Raw genomic sequence first — 20,731 nt, 5'->3', positions numbered from 1 at the left:
TCCCCTCCCCATCCTCCCCCCATTGCTGCCCTCCCCACCAACAATCTACTTCACTGGGGTTGAAACAGATTTCTAAAGTTTAATTATTAAAACATAATACAACATGACAATATAATATAATAATACTGTGATAAAATTTGGAATAGGAAAATTTAAAAAAGAAGGAACAAAATGCATGTAGATCTCAAGACCCATACTTTCATACACTCAGGGATCTCATAAAAACAATAAGCTAAAAGTAAAAGGATCCGTAGTTTGAAACAAAATATAAATAAAGCTGATAAAAAAAAGAAGCTATGACATGGAGCTATGAAACACGAACCTTCAAAAGATGCCACTAAGTGTAACACAAGACTTCATTTTCTGTTGGACATCTACTACTTTCGGGCATGCAGCTAAAAGCACAAGAGGTGTTTGGTTTCCAGGTGAGCTTCCTGAAGACTTTATTTGCAATTTTAAGTGATTATGATTTGGAGATAGCTTCTGGGCTAGGGAGAAGGCATATGTCCACTACTCCATTAAGCATGAAGACTTCATTTCATACAAACTCATGGACTCCTTGTGCGTGTAGCTTCAGTCTCGGTGATTTCATATGGGTGTCGATACTGTTGATTTAGAGGTTATTATTTCCCGGGAGTCTTCCATGCCCTCTGACTCTTAGACATTTTCTGCTCTGCTACTTCAGGATTTCATGGGTACAGAGAGGAGACATCCCATTTGGAGCTGAGTATGACATGATCTCTCAACCTCTACATTTTATATGGCTGTGGGTCTCTATATTTGTTCTAATATGTCTTAGAGTTGCCATTGCTGGATAAAACAAAATGACCAAAGGCAAGTTGGGGAGGAAAGGCTTTTACTTCTATATTTTGTCTATCACTGAAGGAAGTCAGAATAGAAACTCAAAAAGGGCAGGAACTCAGAGGCCAGGGCAGATGCAAAGACTACGGATAGGTTCTTTTTAATGGTTTGATCGCCATGGCTTGCCCAAGCCTACATTCTTATAGGTTTCAATATTATCAACCCAGAGAAGGCACCACTCACAATAGGCTATGCCCTTCAATATCAATCACAAATTTAAAAAAAAGACCTCCAGGCTTGGTACAGCCCAATTTTAAAGAGGCAAATTCTCATTTGAGGTTTCCTTCTCTCAAGTGTCTTCAGTTGTATAAAGTTGACAGAAAACTATGCAGTCCATTATCTATTTCAAGAGGAAAGTTCTCTCATGATGTCTGAGCAAGTGTCTAATCTGTGAGGGTAGCATAATGTCATTCAGAATTCTATTATTTCTATGTTCTTTTAGTAGAATAGTAGTATTTTGTTTTATTGTAGGACCCTGGGCTGTCTCAGGTTGTCGGGCTCTCAAACAGTGTTGAGTATGGGTGCCATCTCATGGATTGAACCTTTAGCCAAATTAGATATTGGTTGGTTACTCCCACCAGCTGTATGCCACCATTTCACTAGCATATTTTTCAGGAAGGTGATCATTGTGGACCAAAAGTTTTGTGACTGGTGGGCATTTACATTTCCCCCTCAGCAATGTGAAAACTGTCTTCTTACATGAAAAGGTGAAAGTGAGTACAAGTGAGGCTTTATGTAGCCACTGGCTTGAATTTTCCATGTTCAAAGGGCTGGGTAGGTGCTGTCTTCAGTAGCAAACTGGTATTCTTAAATATTCTTATATTCTCATGCTGGAATAAAATGAAAAGAGACATCATTTACCATGTAAAATATAGCATTTCTTATATAATACTCAGTGTGAGAAGAGTACATTCAATTTCATAAACTTAAATACTGCTGTTCATTAAAATTCATCAGTGTAGCAGAGGATATTATTATGCTTTGGATATAAAATATAGTGGTTCAACAGAAAATGAGATGGATTACTTCAGATTGAAAGTTTATTAGAAGAGTTGTCAGAAGTCAACAAGAAGAAGCTAAAATATTACAGGTGATCTTCTTGAGATGGGTCCGCCTTGAATTAAAATCTATGATGGATTTGCTCCAGTATGCAAGGCCAGGATAAATCGATATTATGAAAATTTTCTGCTTTTGATATGCTTTTCCTGTATATAGATATAGATATAGATGATAGAAAGGTATAGATAAAGGGAGAGAGAGAGAGAGAGAGAGAGAGAGAGAGAGAGAGAGAGAGAGAGAGAGGGAGATGATATATCCTCAGGCATTAGCCCAACCTTTGGGTACTGTCTTGTACTGATTCTATATAGAAAAATAGATTCTTAATTCCTAATGATGATCCTATAGGAATTTCTAAAATTATATTAGTAGTTAGCTCTCTTACAGTGGGATTGCTATTAGGTTTTCTCTGAAAGTCAAACTGCAATGATAATTCTGCCAGTCTTTAGTGTCATGAGTTAATTGCTTCTGAGATAGCAATTAGACATCTACTACTCAGAATACATTCCAAGAGGTTGTAAAACCATTAATCATAAAAAAGAAACGAATGATTTACTGTAGGTGCTAAAACAGAAAATAAAATATTGACCAAGTTTATCTATACAAAACTTCACTAATTCCTACATCACAAAAGTTATGGTTCTTAACTCTCCATGGACCTGCAGAGCTGATGACACATGATGTATGTTTAGTCAGATAATTATTTCCGATGAATATGCACATTGTAAACTTATTTGATTTATGATTTGAATTAATGTGTAAACTAGTCATGAACTTTTTGCCATGTGATTATGTATTCTGAAAGATGTTTAAGTGCTGAGGACAAAGAGAAAAGGGCACTCCTTATTTTCTTTCCTTAGCCTGGATCTTCTTAATTGCTATTCACTCTTTTTCTTACATTCCCTTTCTCCTGTATCTTAGGAGACTATTTCCCTCCTTTTCTTAGAGAGCTTTCATAGTTAACATTTTAGAATTTAGAAATAAAGTCAAAAATCACATTTTAATTTGTTCTTTTTCTTCTGAGACTTTAACTAGCAGGATGCAACTACTATGCAATTCCTAAAGACATACAAAAAGGTTACATTACTTAATCCTTGTCTTTAGGCTGCAGGTGTTAATTGCCTAAACCAGCTGATTTTAATTCTCAGAGAAGGCAGGAGGTTTTTAGGACCTATTACAAACTTTCGGCAAGCATTTAGTATAGTTAGAGAGCTAGAATCTCTGGATATCATCAGACTTTAAAATCCTACCTGAATTTGACTCTGTCTCATTTCAACTGTCACCAGGCTATAGGCTACCAGCAGTTATTTATACCATAGACATACAAACAGTGAAACAATAGCATTGGGGGGATACTGAAAAGACTTCAAGCCCCAATGCCAAAGACAGAGAGCACAGTAGGTTCACAGAAAAGGAAGTAGAGCTCATCTGGTAGAAGGAGATTTTTTTTTTTTTTTGGTTCTTTTTTTCAGAGCTGGGGACCGAACCCAGGGCCTTGCGCTTCCTAGGCAAGCGCTCTAACCACTGAGCTAAATCCCCAAGCCCGGAGATCTTTTTTTTTAAAACCCTTTGAGAATGGAATCAGATACAGAGCAAGAGCCTACAACCAGGCTCTCTGACTCCCAGACAGGAAGCAAGAAATGAGGAATATGTGTGTCGCTGACAGTGTCAATCAAATCAGTGCCTTTAAGTTGATTCACTTCCTAGGTGTGACATCTCCAATATCCTGGTAGGTGCCTGCCAATATGTGCAAGAAAGATTACAGCTAACCACCTGCTTGATTCTAACAGCAAGTTTTTATCAATGTGTGCATCCTGCTTATTATGTGTAGCTTGATGTCTATATGCAAGTGAGGGCTGGCACAAGTTTGGTCAAGGCCTACGATTAGATAGTAAAAAGTAAGTCAGGGACAAAGTTTTGGGAAGGCAAAGGGGAAGAGGAAAAGAGAGAGAATAAAAATGGACAGAGAAGAACGACCCAGATCTGAGTGGCCTTAAATGGTCATAGGTAATTATGAATATTTCTTATGGTATGGATTACTCTAGTTCAATTTATCTAGGTGGGTGGTTTATATCTTTATCAATTGGTTGTGAGTTTGTGTGGATGTATTGTGGATTGAGAATTTAACATATAAATCTGATTGCTAAATTATAGCTTATTGAGTCTTGATTTTAATGGGTTGTTTGGAGTTTATACTTTAACCACCAGGGAGCAGTTGCTGGGAGTGTGGGCACAGTCCATGGCAGGGAGCTGCAATAGGCCAGACACTGCTGAAGTTCGAGTTCTGATTTTATGGGTAACTGGGAACAGAGAGTTCGCAGCTGGCCAGCCGAGAGTGACTAGCAATGGAGCAGAGACTGCAGGGATTAGAGGCTGGCTAGCTAGCGGTAATGTGGTATGGTGCCACAGTGGAACTGGCCACCACTGAGACGAAGGTACCCCGCAGATGCCATGTGACCCTATGGTGTCAGCACTAGAGTGGGATAAAAGGTCCATTTATTAAATAATTACCTCAACAATTATGTACTAAGAGGCCATAGCTTCAATCTCTAGTACAAACCCAAGCGGAAGCCAGCAAACAAGCAAGCAAGCAAGCTAACAAACAAACAGTAAAACCACAATAAAAATGAAAGGTGTAAGACACAGCTCAGAAGAATGCTCCTATAAAGCAGAAGTATTAGTATCTAAGATCTAGATCATCACTGAACATTAAGAATCAAAAAGTTGAATTGAAACAGAAGTGATCAGGCATTGTACATAACTTGTTTCATTACAATATATAAACAAAAACCCACTCAAATACTGGTTTAGAGCTATACAAATTGTAAAAGAATAAAAACATGACATTTTAGTTGACAGAGATTTCAAATCTTATGAAAGGCTAATGAAAATGTAAAAATTCTATTAGGAAAACTATTTGTCTTTTTTTCACAAAGCTCAAAGCTCCTTATTTATATTTTACAACCTGAAGAAATTTAACCTCTAGGCATTCGCTTTAGATGAAGTTTTTACAGCAGTGGCAAGTACCATTTTCCTGGAAAATTCTAATACAGTTGCTGTATGTTCTTGGATGTTTAGCAGTACATTTGTCTTTTCTTGCTAGATGTGAATAACATTCTCCAGGTGACAATTTGAAATTTTTCCAGATATTGCCAAATATGAAGATAAACTGTCCTTACAGTGTCAAAGTTGTATAAATACTTCAAAGTAGTAGCCATGACACAAAGATAACTTTATTTTTAGCAATAAAATTACTTAGAACACCTGAAAACTCAAAAAATACCAATAATTTTTTATAGATTACATGAATAATGTACGTTATATTTCCAATATAAGAAAATGGCAAAAATATTATTACTTATTACCTGTGAAAGTCATAATTTTTTTCCATATTTTTGTTTTATATACACATTTAATTAATTGTACTATACATACATAATATATAATTTTCAATGTATATAATCTAGATTTAATTATGATTTAATGGTATAATAACAATAGTATTAAGTATTTCTGGATGTGAAAACACAGTCCTTCAAATATTAATCCCTTATTTACAAATCATGAAACCATGTACAAGAAGAAATATACTAAAATTTGTCTTAGTTTTTCCAAGATAATAATTTTACAAAATATGGAGATGAAGATGATTATTCAATTCATGAAAGTTTGTTTTAGATGATTCCCTTCCCTCTACTAGAATTTAATACCCTAGAGGGGAGGCACTGTGGTTCTCAGAAATATCAGATCATTGCATCTAAGTCTAAGCCTGATTATGAACAGATACAGAGGCAAGGATTCAGAGAAACAAAGTAGTTTCCATGGACACCCTCACTGAAAATGGAACTGTCAACCATTGATTTAAAAGATTACCTTTCTGTGTCTATAAAATATAAAAAGCATCCTGATATTATTTTCATACCACTTAATCAATCCACAGCAAACTACTTGAGAACTTGAAGCAGGTACAATCTTCAACTATGAGTTTTCCTGACATGTACGAAGCAAACTACATAGATGTTCAACATCTGTGATGAGAGAATACTGTCTGATGCACAGATGCTCTCTGAGGCAGATGTTGAAGCCCACAACATTATTAAATTTGAAGTGCAGCATCTCTATGATATAGTAATTTAGAAAAGAATATTTTTAAAATTCTTGGCAGAGAAAAATCATTTGATATCACATACCTGGGTTACATAATTTAATATTTACTAAAGATTAATAAAATTAACTACTAATGCTAATAATAATTAAAGGTAACCATGCATATTTAGATGATTAAATCACTTATGCAGATCCAAGCATAATTTTACATCAGAAAATAATTAAAATAACATTGTCTATTTTTAAAAAGAATGTGACTAAGATTTTCTCTAGGAATTAGAGAAACTATGTGTATGTAATATTTGATTTTAGTTTTTGGTGGGGGAAGCTTATCATAAGTTACAGAAACAGAAGTTTTTGCTCTTTTTCTCTGGGATTTTTATGCTGCGACAGAAGGAGATGCCTCATAGATGGTATTCAGAACTCTAGTAAGCCACACTTTAGCCCTGTAGTGTGTCCTAGACTGTCATTGAACCAGGTCTTTATCTTTCATTTCCATAAAGCTTGAATCACAATTATGAAGCACTGTTCATGAGGACACTTGTTCCTCACCTAGTCAGGCATTAAGGATGCCTCAATTCATCTCCAAATATTTTCTCACTGACTTACGAAAGGTGAAACATATTTCCATAATTTGTCCTGAAATTTCAGGGATCCATTCATATAATTTTTAATGTATTTATTTCCATATCAAGCTTTCCTAGATTATTCATATATCTTAATCAAATACATTTGATTTTCTGAGAAGAAATTCATGATGCATCTGTAGCAATAAAGGAAAGAGAAGCTCCTGATTAGAATTTCTTTTGAATCTTGACGTTGGCATCTATTTGATTGGATCATTTGATAATCTATGACAAGAACTTACTGATATAATTCTTCCAGACATAAAAGTAAACAATATAACAAAGAATGATTGTAAAAAGAATAAAATGTTGTCACTGAAAAAATTAAGAAAGAAAGGTGAAAGAAAGAGAGAGAGAGAAAGGAAGGAAGGAAGGAAGGAAGAAAGAAAGAAAGAAAGGAAGGAAGGAAGGAAGAAAGAAAGAAAGGAAGGAAGGAAGGAAGGAAGGAAGAAAGAAAAACGGGCTTTTTTTTTCAGGTGAAATACAAGCAGAGGAACTCAGCCCCTAGGTATTGTGTGGGACTGACCACTGAACCCATACTCTGGGAGCCCAGAGCACAAATCATCATACAAGCAACTTGGCACAAGGAAGCTGCCAGCAGCCCTCAAGGCTCAATCTCAGAACTATTAGAAAGCAATCAGGAATAGGATTAGACCTTACTCAGAGCCAAGCTGGGACTTCAGATGCTTGTCAGATTCTTCTGAAATAGAATTGCTCTCTGCATCATCTTATCAGAGCAACTCCATCTGACACAGTCTGTGCTTAAGACACTGGTTCTAAAGCAGGCTGTCTTTTGAAGATGCCTATAGCACTATTGTTGCGTCATACATTTTAACATTATGATGTTTTTAAATAAATGACAGACTCTAGCTCTACTTATGTTTCAGTTTTACTGTCATTCTAACCAAACACCTAGGTGATGACCTAAAAGAAGAAAGTCTTTATTTTGGCAAACCTATCTTAGAGTACAGTCTAGTGTGATATGATCCTCTGGGTTTGTGAAAACATCATTGTATCATTGGAATAGTATGACATCAGCATCAAGCAACTTCAGGACATTCAGAGAGGAAGCAAGGAGTGAACTAGGGGACATAAAAACAGATAATCTATTTAGGTCTATTTCCTCCAGCTATTCTCCAATTCTTCCAATTCTCCAATTTCTTCCGCCTTATCAATAGCCACTAGCCAAGAATAAAACATTCATTGTACAAGTCTTGTCGGGCAAAATTCACACGCAAGCCATAACCATTTAAATTGTGTAGAATAATCCATATTCAAAGTTGCATATGTTACCTCTAGTCTATAGGACAAATCTATTAACTACAACGAAGGTGACATCGTGTCCACAGGACTCATGACTTCTTTTTAAATCAATTTTCAGTTAAATAAGAGCAATTTTTTATTGTATTGAAAGCTGGCAACAGATTTATATTCTGCAACAAAGATTAAGATAGATCTGAATATGCATAGGATACAGAAGCAGTATGGTGCAATATATTCAACAATGTGTTACCTTAAACAGATGAAGTGAATTTCACAGATTTTTATAAAGAACAATGCTTGAGCTGGCTTGGACGGCAGTCTGATGTGACATCATACTCATGACTTTGACAGACAGTTCTCTACAACTCATTTTGCAGAAGGCCCATTGACCTTTTCCAGATTATCTTGTACAAAAATGTATCTTCTACTTCCTTGCCTGGGACATCACTGGTTTCCTTGTCCTAGACAATAACATAAACAAAGTTTCTATGCCACACTTCTGACGTCACTAAAGAGCTTTTTCCTCTGGAAATATTTTATGTGATTCATTAACCTCATACCGTTTTATGGGAGTACAGAAGAATAGAAAGGACGGTATGAAAATTCTGTCATTGCTCTGCTTCTGTATGAGCCTCAGCTATACATATGATCATTTTCCACGGTGTTCTCCAAAGCTCCTTCATGTGTAATCTTCATGAGGCTTTGCTCCTGTCCTGAGGCTCTGTTGTTATAACATTTTCTAGATCAGTGTATCATGTAATAAATAAGAGAGGAGTGATTCCTACCTAAAAGTGAGGCTAGATATTGGCCATTTTAGTGCAATTTCCTTTGAAGCAGGCCATCCACATAAGGAATCATACATCAATATCCAAGAGTATTTGCTTCCTTGAACATGGTTGTATTGTTTGAACCTGTGAGTCAGGCAGCCCATGAGCTCTCTCTGTAGCCCAAGAATATGAAGGATTTTCAGTTATATCAGAATAAGCAAGAAACAGTGTAAGCAGTGTGTTGGATAATCTAGATGTAAGGCACCTGCTTCAGTCAATGTACAAATGTACAGGGTCTATTAAATATTTGTTTCTCTTTCCTGCGTGAAAGCCACAGAAATATGGAGAGTTGTTAGCTCTAATATGTTAGATAACATCACAAATTGCTTCTCTAAAGATAATGCTATTGTTTTAATGTGTATCAATGAGAAGTTCCTTTAAATAAATATGGAAGTGTTTGAAATCGGTATGTCCAATGGTCTAAGAAAGGACCTAAATGTATTACACAGATTATTCAATTGAATGTGCTAAACAAACCCACAGATTATTTGTTTTATTAGTGAAGTGGAAAGAAATGGCAGTTGTGCAAGATCACAAACTAGTGGTAACCCAGGAGAGATCAGCTGCAGCGTAGTGATCAATGCAAACCCTCAACTCTTAACCTACTTACCATTTATTGTAACACAGGATTTAAAATTACATTCATCTATAGCATAATAGAATTTTTTTTAAATGTCAAGTATTTCTTTTTTTCCACCCAAAATTTACAGCACAAAATCTAGGCAGTAATTGATCTATTCTAGTTTTCTAAACTAATCTGGCTACATTCTAGCCAACATCTCTGATACACGTGCATTTTTTGACATTGTTCTGGATTTCTGTTCTTCAGGCATTTTCTCTCATAATGTCTTCAGGACCTCTTCTTTTTTTTTTCCTTTTTTTATTGGATATTTTTATTTACATTTCAAATGTTATCCCCTTTCCTGGTTTCCTGTTCATAAACCCCCTATCCCATCCCCCCTGCTCCTATGAAGATGTACCCCCAACCACCCACCCCTTCTCCCCTCCCCTGACATTCCCCTACACTGTGGGTCCAGCTTTGACAGGACCAAGGGCTTCTCCTCCCATTGGTGCCCAACAAGGCCATCCTCTGCTACATATGCAGTTGGAATCATGGGTCTGACCAAGTGTACACTTTGAATGGTGTTTTAGTCCTGGGATTTCTGGTTGGTTGGTATTGTTCTTTGGGGTTGCAAACCCCTTCAGCTCAGTAAAGGAAAATTTTACCAAGACCCTTTCCTTTTAAATTTTGTACTTATATATTCCTTTCCCATTCAAAAAATAAATTTACTAAGCAACAATTACCCTTGGTAGATATAAAAGCTATTTATGTAACATTATTCTGTCACCAGGTTCTTTCCATGAACTCATCATTTTTACTGTTTTGCCTCTTTATTCTCTCTGACTTATGTAGATAAACATAGTTTACAAATTATGACAGTTCAATCTTTTGCTATCCAATAGTTCATTCCTTTCACTTATCTCTTTGCACTGTCAAGGACCTCCAGAACAATGATATTGACGATATAGTGAATATTTGTCTTCTTTCTGTTATGAACAGGCTGTGCTTCAGTGAAAGGTTGGTGTCTATTGGAGGTTTGTGAGTAAGTAGTATGTCATATACTTAATAATCAAATTTATAAAACAGTAAAAATGTGTGTACTAGTTCTCTGTATATCAGTCTAGACAGTTCTCCAGTACTTTATGTTGAGCAAAACACTCAGTGTGCAGAAAGATAGAACAAATTGCCATTTATATAATTTTAAGTATCTGGAACAATACTATATATCATTTTGTATGCATATATTTTTAGAAAAGTTTAAAATGGCCTACTGAAAGACAAGCATCAATTTTTCAATAGCATTTGCATCTGGAAAGAAATATGAGGAAATGTAACCCTACGAATGTAAGCAACTCAATTTTATTAATTATTTTGGAGATTGTATGAAATATACAGTATATTAATGTTTGTGGTTAACTAGGTTTGATTTATGCTCATATCAGAACAATTTTCCCTGTACTCTTTTTTAACTAAAAAGAAAAATACATTGTATGCCTGCTACAAAAAGAAACAAAGTGTCTTTGCCTAAATATTTCAAGGAAATTTTCAAAAAAAAATAACATTGAAAAAATCACCGTAAAAGCTTCTCTGGGTAGGAGAAAAGTTCCTTGCAAATCAGATTGGCATTACGCTTCCTAGTCATAACAGTGATTATGAAATGTCAACACAAGAATACTTTTTGGTTGTGAGCCTTTAATGGCTAGGCGATCTCTCCAGCTCACACGACTACTTTTATCCTTAAGAATATGTCTCCTTCTAGTATTCTATCCTTAAAAATGCTACTGGTTAGACTACTCGCTGGCAATCAATGCGTTTTCAGGAGGTTGGTGGTGGAGTACATGATCAGCATTCATTAGATCTCTACAATCTATGGGCCTCAAAGTGGGGAGTATCAGGAGTGGATGTACCCATAACATTTACATCTTATGGCTGTTCACCACAGTATGAGCATGTGCTCTGAGAAAGTGAGGTGCTAATCAAGTCTAAGAGAAACACAGGATACGGGAACTAGTGACCACAACCGAGATAGCAATAATTGTTGTTTTTTTTGTTTGTTTGTTTGTTTGTTTTTTTTTTGAGAGTATGAATTGTTGTTTTTTAAGATGTTGGCCAAACCTACCCTTGACTAACCCGAGCAAAATGGAGCAAGATGACAAACGATTTAAGTCAGGATGAAGTCCTGAACAGTTGAGGAACTGCGATGTTGGGAAATGACTTAGAGACTAGAAAAACTAGAATAAATACAGCAAATAAGGTCGTACCTGCTACTATAGGCCTGGTCAAATTCCCAGGGAGGTCAGAGGCCCTAGGGTAAACCTATTATTCTGGTTTTGTTGAATGGACATGTTGCCCAACTGCCTCCTAAATGTTTGTGTTTATACCCACAGACTATCGCCTCTGCCTTATTCTAAGAAGCTTCAGTGTACCATGTGCAGTGTGCAGCGGTCAGTTTAAGGAGTCATAATTGACAGAAGTACTGAGAATAATTTAACTGTTGAGTGCTGAGGCATAAAGAAGTCATTGTTATCACACCCCTCCCCAAGCTCAGAAAACAGAAGGGGCAGAGACTGGGGAGGAGTGCTGTGAAAACTGTCTTCTGGATACAGCATGCCTCTTACACTCATAAACTCAATGAGGCTGTGCTTACCTGCCCAGGACATGCACAAGAATAAAGCCATTGACCGTTGAGTATGGATGGTGTTCGGGGACTTCTGAGGCCCCACTTCTGGCTGAGGAGCTACTGGTAGTTAATGGCAGGTTGGGGAGAGAAGAGTTACTTTTCTTCAGGGTCACAACCACTGAAAATAACCCCCACACCTGTGCTTCTGCATACTACTGTGCCATACATAAAAAGAAAAAGACATGAAGACGGGAAGCAGATTTGTTGGGAATAAGGAAGGGTTCAGGGGGAGTGGGAGAGGGAGAGGGATTGGGGTGGGTAATGGGCTATGAGAAAAATATCATATACATGTATGAAATTGTCTTAGAGCAAATAAAAGGTTTTAAAAAAATCACATGTCAACAAATAAAGGAAATGGAACTAGGAGAATGTACAGTAATGGCTCCCAGTGGGACATGCCACCACTTCATTTGCTCCCAGGTGGACTTGAGCTGAAATGTGGGATTTGCACTGATCAGTTGAAACTTTGGCCAACACATCCCAAGATAGCGGCTTGAATAGTGGATTTTTAGTGAGGCATTCACACTTTCTCCTCTAAAGCTCCCATGTGTGGAGCTGCCCACGGTTGTCTGTGCTTATGGAGCAATTCAGGACAGAGATGATTTCGTCTAAGGACCCAAATACAGTTTTCAGATAAAATAAGGGACATCCAGTTAAATTTGAATTACGGTTGAATATCAGATAAATGTTAGCTCAGTTTCCTACGAGCACGCCCACATCTGTATCATAACTGTGTAACTAAGCATCCTTTCTTTCCACTTGATAACTATGGCCGTCCTAGCCGTAGGAACAAGCCCCTGTCTGCTCTGCCAGCTTACTCTAGCCATGGTTAGTGACTTCAGCCAACAACAGCAGAACTAACAAGGTAAGCCTAGTACAAATTACTGATCCATAAAACAAAAAGCAATTAAGATGACTGTTCAAAGCCACTGATCTTTGGAGTGGTTCTTATGTAGCAATAGATAACAGATACACCAAGTAAAATTGTGCTTGTTGTCAAAAGTGCAGTTAATTAAGGCAGAGGATAAGCTCTGTGTTTGATGGAATATAAAAGAAAATATCTATTGAGTCTTGAGCGTGAGAACCGTCTTGCTAAGTGTCATAATACCCTTGACCTTGGAGCTTAGAATATTTCCAAGCAACTATTGTAGACTGAACTAAAACAAAAGCCAACCACAGGCATTCTGAGGATCTGACCCTGTCACACAGGCTGGGGCAGGCTTGAGAAACGCCTAAGTTCTTCAGAGAGATGCAGATCCACATCCCCAGGATACAAGGCATTCACACTCCTCTGTGGCTGATGTACATATTGTCTTTGGCTTGCCATTAGCAAAAATAGAAAACCAGAACACAGCTCCATGGCTCTAGGAGGACCTCTTCTTCACACATACTGTGTTACTCATCACTCTCCCGTTCCCATGGCAGACGAAAATCCTTCTCTATTCTTTCTTTTGCCCAACAATTGGCTTATCAGATTTTATTGACAAGGCAGAGAATAAATGATGAGTATGATTACACAAGCTTGAAACAGGAAATATTTGTAATAAATATTATAATGCCACATGTGGATTGCAAAAGATGTGGGAGCAGAGCAGTCAGCATTTTAATATTACAAGGATAATTTTTCCACAGAGCACAAAAACATTAACTCTACCTTTCCCTCTTTTCGTCCAATAAAAGGCTCTTTTTATAATAATAATAATATGTATACAATAATAACAGCTTTGAAGATTATAGGTAAGGTTTGTATTAAAATGTCTAGTTCATGCATCTTTGGAAAATTTGGATAAAATATCTATTATCTATCCTACCTGGGTAACTTCAGAGTTCTGTACCTAAATCATTTTCTATTACAACTTGCATTGCTAACCTAGAAAAATCTTCTTTGACCTAAAAAAGAAAATCTTAAATCCTAAACAACTTACTGTTAATCTACTCCATAAACCCATCAGACACTTGAAAAGAAGTAAATAGTGCCTGAATATGTAGGAAGTGAAGACTAGTAACTTCCAAAACTATGGAAATGAAAGAAAAATCTGAATCTGGCTGTCTGGATCGTACCCTCTAGCAGTCTATATAGTGTTGGAAAATCCATCTTCAGCCTTCTAACCTAGAATATCTTACAGCCATTATTTAGTAAAGCAAGAATTATAAATGACTGCTTACCTTGTCTTGGCAAAACAGCAGTCAGCTAACCTGTGTTCTGTTTGTCAGGATTGGACAGCATTCTATCTGCAGTTGAAACAAGAAAAGTTTTTGTTTGTTTTTGTTTTTGTTTGTTTGTTTGTTTTTTTGACCAGGGGCATCTTTTCACATTTGAAGCAAATGCCATATGAAGAAGGTTCTTTGATGCTCATTATCTTTGGAGTAGACAGGAGATCCTGACAGGGACAGACGTGTCTTATTGCCAAAAATATCTTTTAATAATAAAACAAACTTTAATTGCAATATTCTGTGGATCTCTGTTTTTTATTTTAAAAAACCATCTGTCTATCTATAGTATATCTGAATTTTCAAATACTGTTTGCTCTTAGCTATTTCATATCAGAATTGCCTTGAAAACATCTTTGTTTTTTTTCTGGTTTCATGGCAATTTTAATACATTCAGATATACATTTTGTTTATGAAGAGTTATATTACCATGTACCTGACTTGAGAATGCCATTCCTGTTCCTAAAATCAATATGTGTTATTTTCATTTGCAGAATACTGTTGCTTTCAAAATGCAGTTATTGGGGTGACTCAGTAATTTATTCAACTCAACAATCAAAAATAAGATAAATTATTCTTAGGTTCCTTTCTGACTTAAGACCTGCTCATCCCCCAGGCAAAAATGGAAGTACAAGGATACAAAAAAGTTTCCCCCAAATTACTTTAAAAATATACCACATTTATTACCTAATATATTTTTTATATTTTGTTATTTTATTTATTTACATTCCAGTCGTTGCCCCTTCTTGGTCCCCCTCCCACAGTTCATCATCCTATTCCTCCTCCCCCTTGCTTCTTAAGAGGGTGCTCCCGCACACAAGGCCTCCCCTTCACTGAAGCCCCCTTCCTGCAGCCTGAAGTCTCTCCAGGATTAAGTTCATTTTCTTTTACTGTGACCAGACCAGGCAGACATCTGCTGTATATATGCCAGGGGCCTCTGACCAGCCTGTGTATACTCCTGGTGGCTCATTCTCTGGGAGTCACCATGGGTCCGGATTAGTTGAGTCTGCTGGTCTTCCTATGGGGTTGCTCGCCCTTTCAGCTTCTTCAATCCTTTCCCCAATTCAAACTAGGGGTCCCTGGACTTCAGTCCAATGGTTCCATGCAAGTATCTCCCTCTGTCTCAGTCAGCTTTTGGCAAGGCCTCTCAGATGATATCCATCCCTGGTTCTGTCTGTAAGGTCATCACAGAATCACAATCAGTAATTGTGTCATGTCTTGGTGACCTACCATGAGATGGATCCCAAGGTGAACCAGCCATTGGACTGCTCTTCCTTGTCTCTTCTCCATAAAACGCCAAATATTTCTAATGATATTAAAACCTTTGTTATATCTATTTGTCTACTAGTGGAGAAGAATCTGTATACTTCAGTCCTTACTAATCCCACATGCTATCATTTTTTCATTGCTGACAATAATGCCTGACTCACAGTGAAAGCTAAATTTAAATGTGGATTGAAATCATGAGTGACCACATGAGGGGCACTTCATGTTTGGGCAGGTGTTCATGAGTTTTGTTATCATTAGGTACAGACATTGCATAAATGAGATTCCTGATAGATCAGATTTCTATCTCACAATTCATGCAAGCCAAGAATCAAAACTTACACCAAACTTTTAAATGTAGGTGAAGTCTAAATTGCTTAAAATATACTGTTCCCTAAATTATGCTCTAAGTATGAGCTGATAGCAGGTGAAACAAAACTTTATAGTACTCACCAGATGTGAATTTGTTTGAAACAAATCTCAAAGGCTAGTATTTATCATTAGAGGCAAATTATATATTTTTCTTAAATATTACTTAGTTTGACAATTTTTTAAAATTATGTTTGATCATGGTTCTTCTTCCAGAATATATGATTCACATTACAGTTATAAATTTCCTTTTCTAGTTTATGAGTGTATATTTTAATTTTTATCAAAACCTAGATGTTTTTTATCTTTTATTGATACTTTGCGCCTTATTTTTCCTTTCTTCTAAGTGTCTTAGGTAAGGCTTTAGTTTGACAAGAACTGAAAAGTGTCATTTAAGATAAGGTTAATCAAATATAGTTAAAATACAAAAGAATTTAAATAGTAAAAAAACCTAATGGCATATGTAAAACATTTTAAAATATATTAGAAAGACTATATTATAAATGATTTATTGTAAAATAATTTTGCGACAAAAGTAAGTTAAGCTAGATTAAAGAATTAAAATATAAGGATAATGAATTTCCTTTTAAAAAGACAGCTGTAGCTACATTTTGGAATATCCATTCTTTAACTTATTTTTTTGTGGTTACCCATATGAATATTTTGGAACCTACAATATGAACATATCTATTTCCAGCATTATAATTTGACATCATGACATGAGGTATGATTCCACCTTTAAAAACGGAGTAAAAATGATATATCACTTATCACTATTTGTGCTTATTATATTAATATCTGGGTATATGTCATTTGTTTTGTAGTCCACCTTCTATTGATAGATATTTCTGTAGTTGTAAACTGTGCTATTATAATTAATGACATACATGAATCCTATATGTAATTTTGACAATAATTTTTCCCAAGATCACCTTTGATAAGTGGAATTGTTAATTTAAGTATAAATGTAAGTATAATCCAATTTAATTCTTTTGATTTATGTAGTGAAATTTTTCATTTGCAATCATTGTAAATCATAAGATCTCAGCATCTTGCAGTAGAAGATCACACCATTTTGAACTCTATTGTTTGTTTTGCCTGTTATGGTTGCCAGAAAGAATGAGGTATAAGTATGGGGTGCCCCTTTTAATATGTACACACTGCAATCCTAGCTTCTGAATCAATGATGATGACATGTGTCCTCTGTCAGGAGGTCATGAGAGCTCTGTTCTGTAAATAAAATTACTGTCTACATCAAACAGCTTTCTAAATCACGTTGCCATTTGAGTTTACAGCCAGAAGACAGCTCATGTGACAGAAGTCACCTTCTGGCAATCCCTATAATGTTTGTATGTCTGGTGGTTTAAATGAGAATGTTCACCACATGCACATACATTTGAATGATTCCTTCGCAGTTGGTGGACTGTTGAAGGAATTAAGTGTTATGACATTGTTGGAGAAGGTGTGTCACTAGAAGTAGGCTTTGAAGTCTCAAATGTTCAAACCAGGCTCTGTCTCTCTCAACTCTCTACCTTCTATTTATGTCTGTAACAATTATCTATCTATCTATCTATCTATCTATCTATCTATCTATCTATCTATCTATCATCTATCTGTATATGTATGTATATCTTTCCTGTCACCTCTTCTCTATCCTCTATCTGCCAACTGTCAGTGGATCAGAATTTAAAGCTCTCAACTCTTTATCACCATGCATGTCTGCATACCATCAAGATCACTACCATAATGCTAATGGATTAACCCTCTGAAACTGGAAGCTAGCCCACTATTAAATTCTTTCTTTTATAAGAATTGCTTTGCTCATGGTGTTTCTTCATAACAATAGAACGGTAATAAATGATCATAGTTGTCATGACCTCGAAAGCCTTCAGAGTTGTCTGAGAATAGCTTCTGTGGTTTATAGGTGATCTTATTTAGTGTATGTTGCCATTGCTGCCTGAGGGGGGAAAATTAGAACTTGTCAGAAATAAGTTAGGTGACAGTCATGACATACTGTTCCCTCTTGGCTGTATAATTAGGGACTTCTCAAAATATCTGACACTTCCATATGCTGATTGACACAAATAACAGTATTTGAATGCAACATCCTCTCAATTACCCTGTGACCATCCACAGCTCCTTTTTTCTGGGATGGTGTTTTGTCGGTTGTTGCTATTGCTGTTTAAAATTATTTTATTTATTTACATTTCAGCCACTGTTTTTAAGGCATCCTACTAAAACGGTCTGCAGTTATTTCAATGGCAAGCCTCAGACCTGGCCAGCTTTATTTTTCTTTGATTATACATGCTTCAGAGTCATCCTTTAGAGAATGAACCATTAGGAATAAGTGCAAGTAATGACCTTTGTGAATTGGCTCACACATTTTGCTATGCATTTAGCCTTTCTAACTTGAACATTTATCAGAATGCTCTGAAGAGTTTGTTTAAAGCAAAGTAATGAAACCCCCACCAATTTCTGGGCTCGTTTCCAGAATTCTTTATTCAGTAAACATTGGCTGGGCTAGAAACACACTGGTTTTTTTTTTTGTTTTTTGTTTTTTTTTAAACATCCCCCTCCCCCCTCCCCTTCCTTATGGGTGTTCCCCTCCCAACCACCCCCCCATTGCCACCCTCCCCCCAACAGTCTAGTTCACTGGGGGTTCAGTCTTAGCAGGACCCAGGGCTTCCCCTTCCACTGGTGCTCTTACTAGGATATTCATTGCTACCTATGAGGTCAGAGTCCAGGGTCAGTCCATGCATAGTCTTTAGGTAGTGGCTTAGTCCCTGGAAGCTCTGGTTGCTTGGCATTGTTGTACATATGGGGTCTCGAGCCCCTTCAAGCTCTTCCAGTTCTTTCTCTGATTCCTTCAACGGGGGTCCTATTCCCAGTTTAGTGATTTGCTGCTGGCATTCGCCTCTGTATTTGCTGTATTCTGGCTGTGTTTCTCAGGAGAGATCTACATCTGGCTCCTGTCGGTCTGCACTTCTCTGCTTCATCCATCTTGTCTAATTGGGTAGCTGTGTATGTATGGGCCACATGTGGGGCAGGCTCTGAATGGGAGTTCCTTCAGTCTCTGTTTTAATCTTTGCCTCTCTCTTCCCTGCCAAGGGTATTCTTGACCCCTTTTAGAGAAGGAGTGAAGCATTCACATTTTGATCATCCGTCTTGAGTTTCATTTGTTCTAGGCATCTAGGGTAATTCAAGCATTTGGGCTAATAGCCACTTATCAGTGAGTGCATACCATGTATGTCTTTCTGTGTTTGGGTTAGCTCACTCAGGATGATATTTTCCAGTTCCTAACATTTGCCTACGAATTTCATAAAGCCGTTGTTTTTGATAGCTGAGTAATATTCCATTGTGTAGATGTACCATATTTTCTGTATCCATTCCTCTGTTGAAGGGGATCTGGGTTCTTTCCAGCTTCTGGCTATTATAAATAAGGCTGCGATGAACATAGTGGAGCACGTGCCTTTTTTATATGTTGGGGCATCTTTTGGGTATATGCCCAAGAGAGGTATAGCTAGATCCTCAGGCAGTTCAATGTCCAATTTTCTGAGGAACCTCCAGAGTGATTTCCAGAATGGTTGTACCAGTCTGCAATCCCACCAACAATGGAGGAGTGTTCCTCTTTCTCCGCATCCTCGCCAGCATCTGCTGTCACCTGAGTTTTTGATCTTAGCCATTCTCACTGGTGTGAGGTGAAATCTCAGGGTTGTTTTGATTTGCATTTCCCTTATGACTAAAGATGTTGAACATTTCTTTAGGTCTTTCTCAGCCATTCGGCATTACTCAGCTGTGAATTCATTGTTTAGCTCTGAACACCATTTTTTAATAGGGTTATATGTCTCCCTGCGGTCTAACTTCTTGAGTTCTTTGTATATTTTGGATATAAGGCCCCTATCTGTTGTAGGATTGGTAAAGATCTTTTCCCAATCTATTGGTTGCCGATTTGTCCTAACCACGGTGTCCTTTGCCTTACAGAAGCTTTGCAGTTTTATGAGATCCCATTTGTCGATTCTTGATCTTAGAGCATAAGCCATTGGTGTTTTGTTCAGGAAATTTTTTCCAGTGCCCATGTGTTCCAGATGCTTCCCTAGTTTTTCTTCTATAAGTTTGAGTGTCTCAGGTTTGATGTGGAGGTCCTTGATATACTTGGACTTAAGTTTGTACAGGGTGATAAGCATGGATCAATCTGCATTCTTCTACATGTTGACCTCCAGTTGAACCAGCACCATTTGCTGAAAATGCTATCTTTTTTCCATTGGATGGTTTTGGCTCCTTTGTCAAAAATCAAGTGACCATAGGTGTGTGGGTTCATTTCTGGGTCTTCAATTCTATTCCATTGGTCTATCTGTCTGTCTCTGTACCAATACCATGCAGTTTTTTATCACTATTGCTCTGTAATACTCCTTGAGTTCAGGGATAGTGATTCCCCCTGAAGTCCTTTTATTGTTGAGGATAGCTTTAGCTATTCTGGGTTTTTTGTTATTCCAGATGAATTTGCAAATTGTTCTGTCTAACTCTTTGAAGAATTGGATTGGTATTTTGATGGGGGATGGCATTGAATCTGTAGATCGCTTTTGGTAAAATGGCCATTTTTACTATATTAATCCTGCCAATCCATGAGCATGAGAGATGTTTCCATCTTCTGAGGTCTTCTTCAATTTCTTTCTTCAGTGTCTTGAAGTTCTTATTGTACAGATCTTTTACTTGCTTGGTTAAAGTCACACCGAGGTACTTTATATTATTTGGGTCTATTATGAAGGGTGTCGTTTCCCTAATTTCTTTCTCGGCTTGTTTCTCTTTTGTGTAGAGGAAGGCAACTGATTTATTTGAGTTAATTTTATACCCAGCCACTTTGCTGAAGTTGTTTATCAGCTTTAGTAGTTCTCTGGAGGAACTT

At 36.9% G+C, this 20,731-nt stretch overlaps 1 long non-coding RNA gene across 8 annotated transcripts; it reads right to left on the bottom strand.

Moving 5' to 3' along the window:
* Positions 1–945: 945 nt before the first annotated feature.
* LOC102553529 (uncharacterized) lies at positions 946–15,365 on the bottom strand. Of its 8 annotated transcripts, none has more exons than XR_015637151.1 (5): positions 15,096–15,365; positions 14,149–14,214; positions 11,950–12,039; positions 8,164–8,374; positions 946–1,691 (listed from the first exon to the last, which is right to left on the bottom strand). It is a non-coding gene; the product is annotated as an uncharacterized LOC102553529 (long non-coding RNA). The 8 variants fall into 8 exon arrangements; XR_015637147.1 differs by having other exon boundaries at positions 14,881–15,357; XR_015637152.1 differs by having other exon boundaries at positions 15,140–15,322.
* Between the last annotated feature and the right edge of the window lie 5,366 nt (positions 15,366–20,731).

Source organism: Rattus norvegicus, chromosome 14 (assembly GCF_021556685.1).
Source record: "Rattus norvegicus strain SHRSP/BbbUtx chromosome 14, alternate assembly SHRSP_T2T, whole genome shotgun sequence".
Lineage (NCBI taxonomy): Eukaryota > Metazoa > Chordata > Mammalia > Rodentia > Muridae > Rattus > Rattus norvegicus.
Note: the sequence above shows the minus strand (reverse complement) of the source record. Positions and strands in the feature narration are given on the sequence as shown.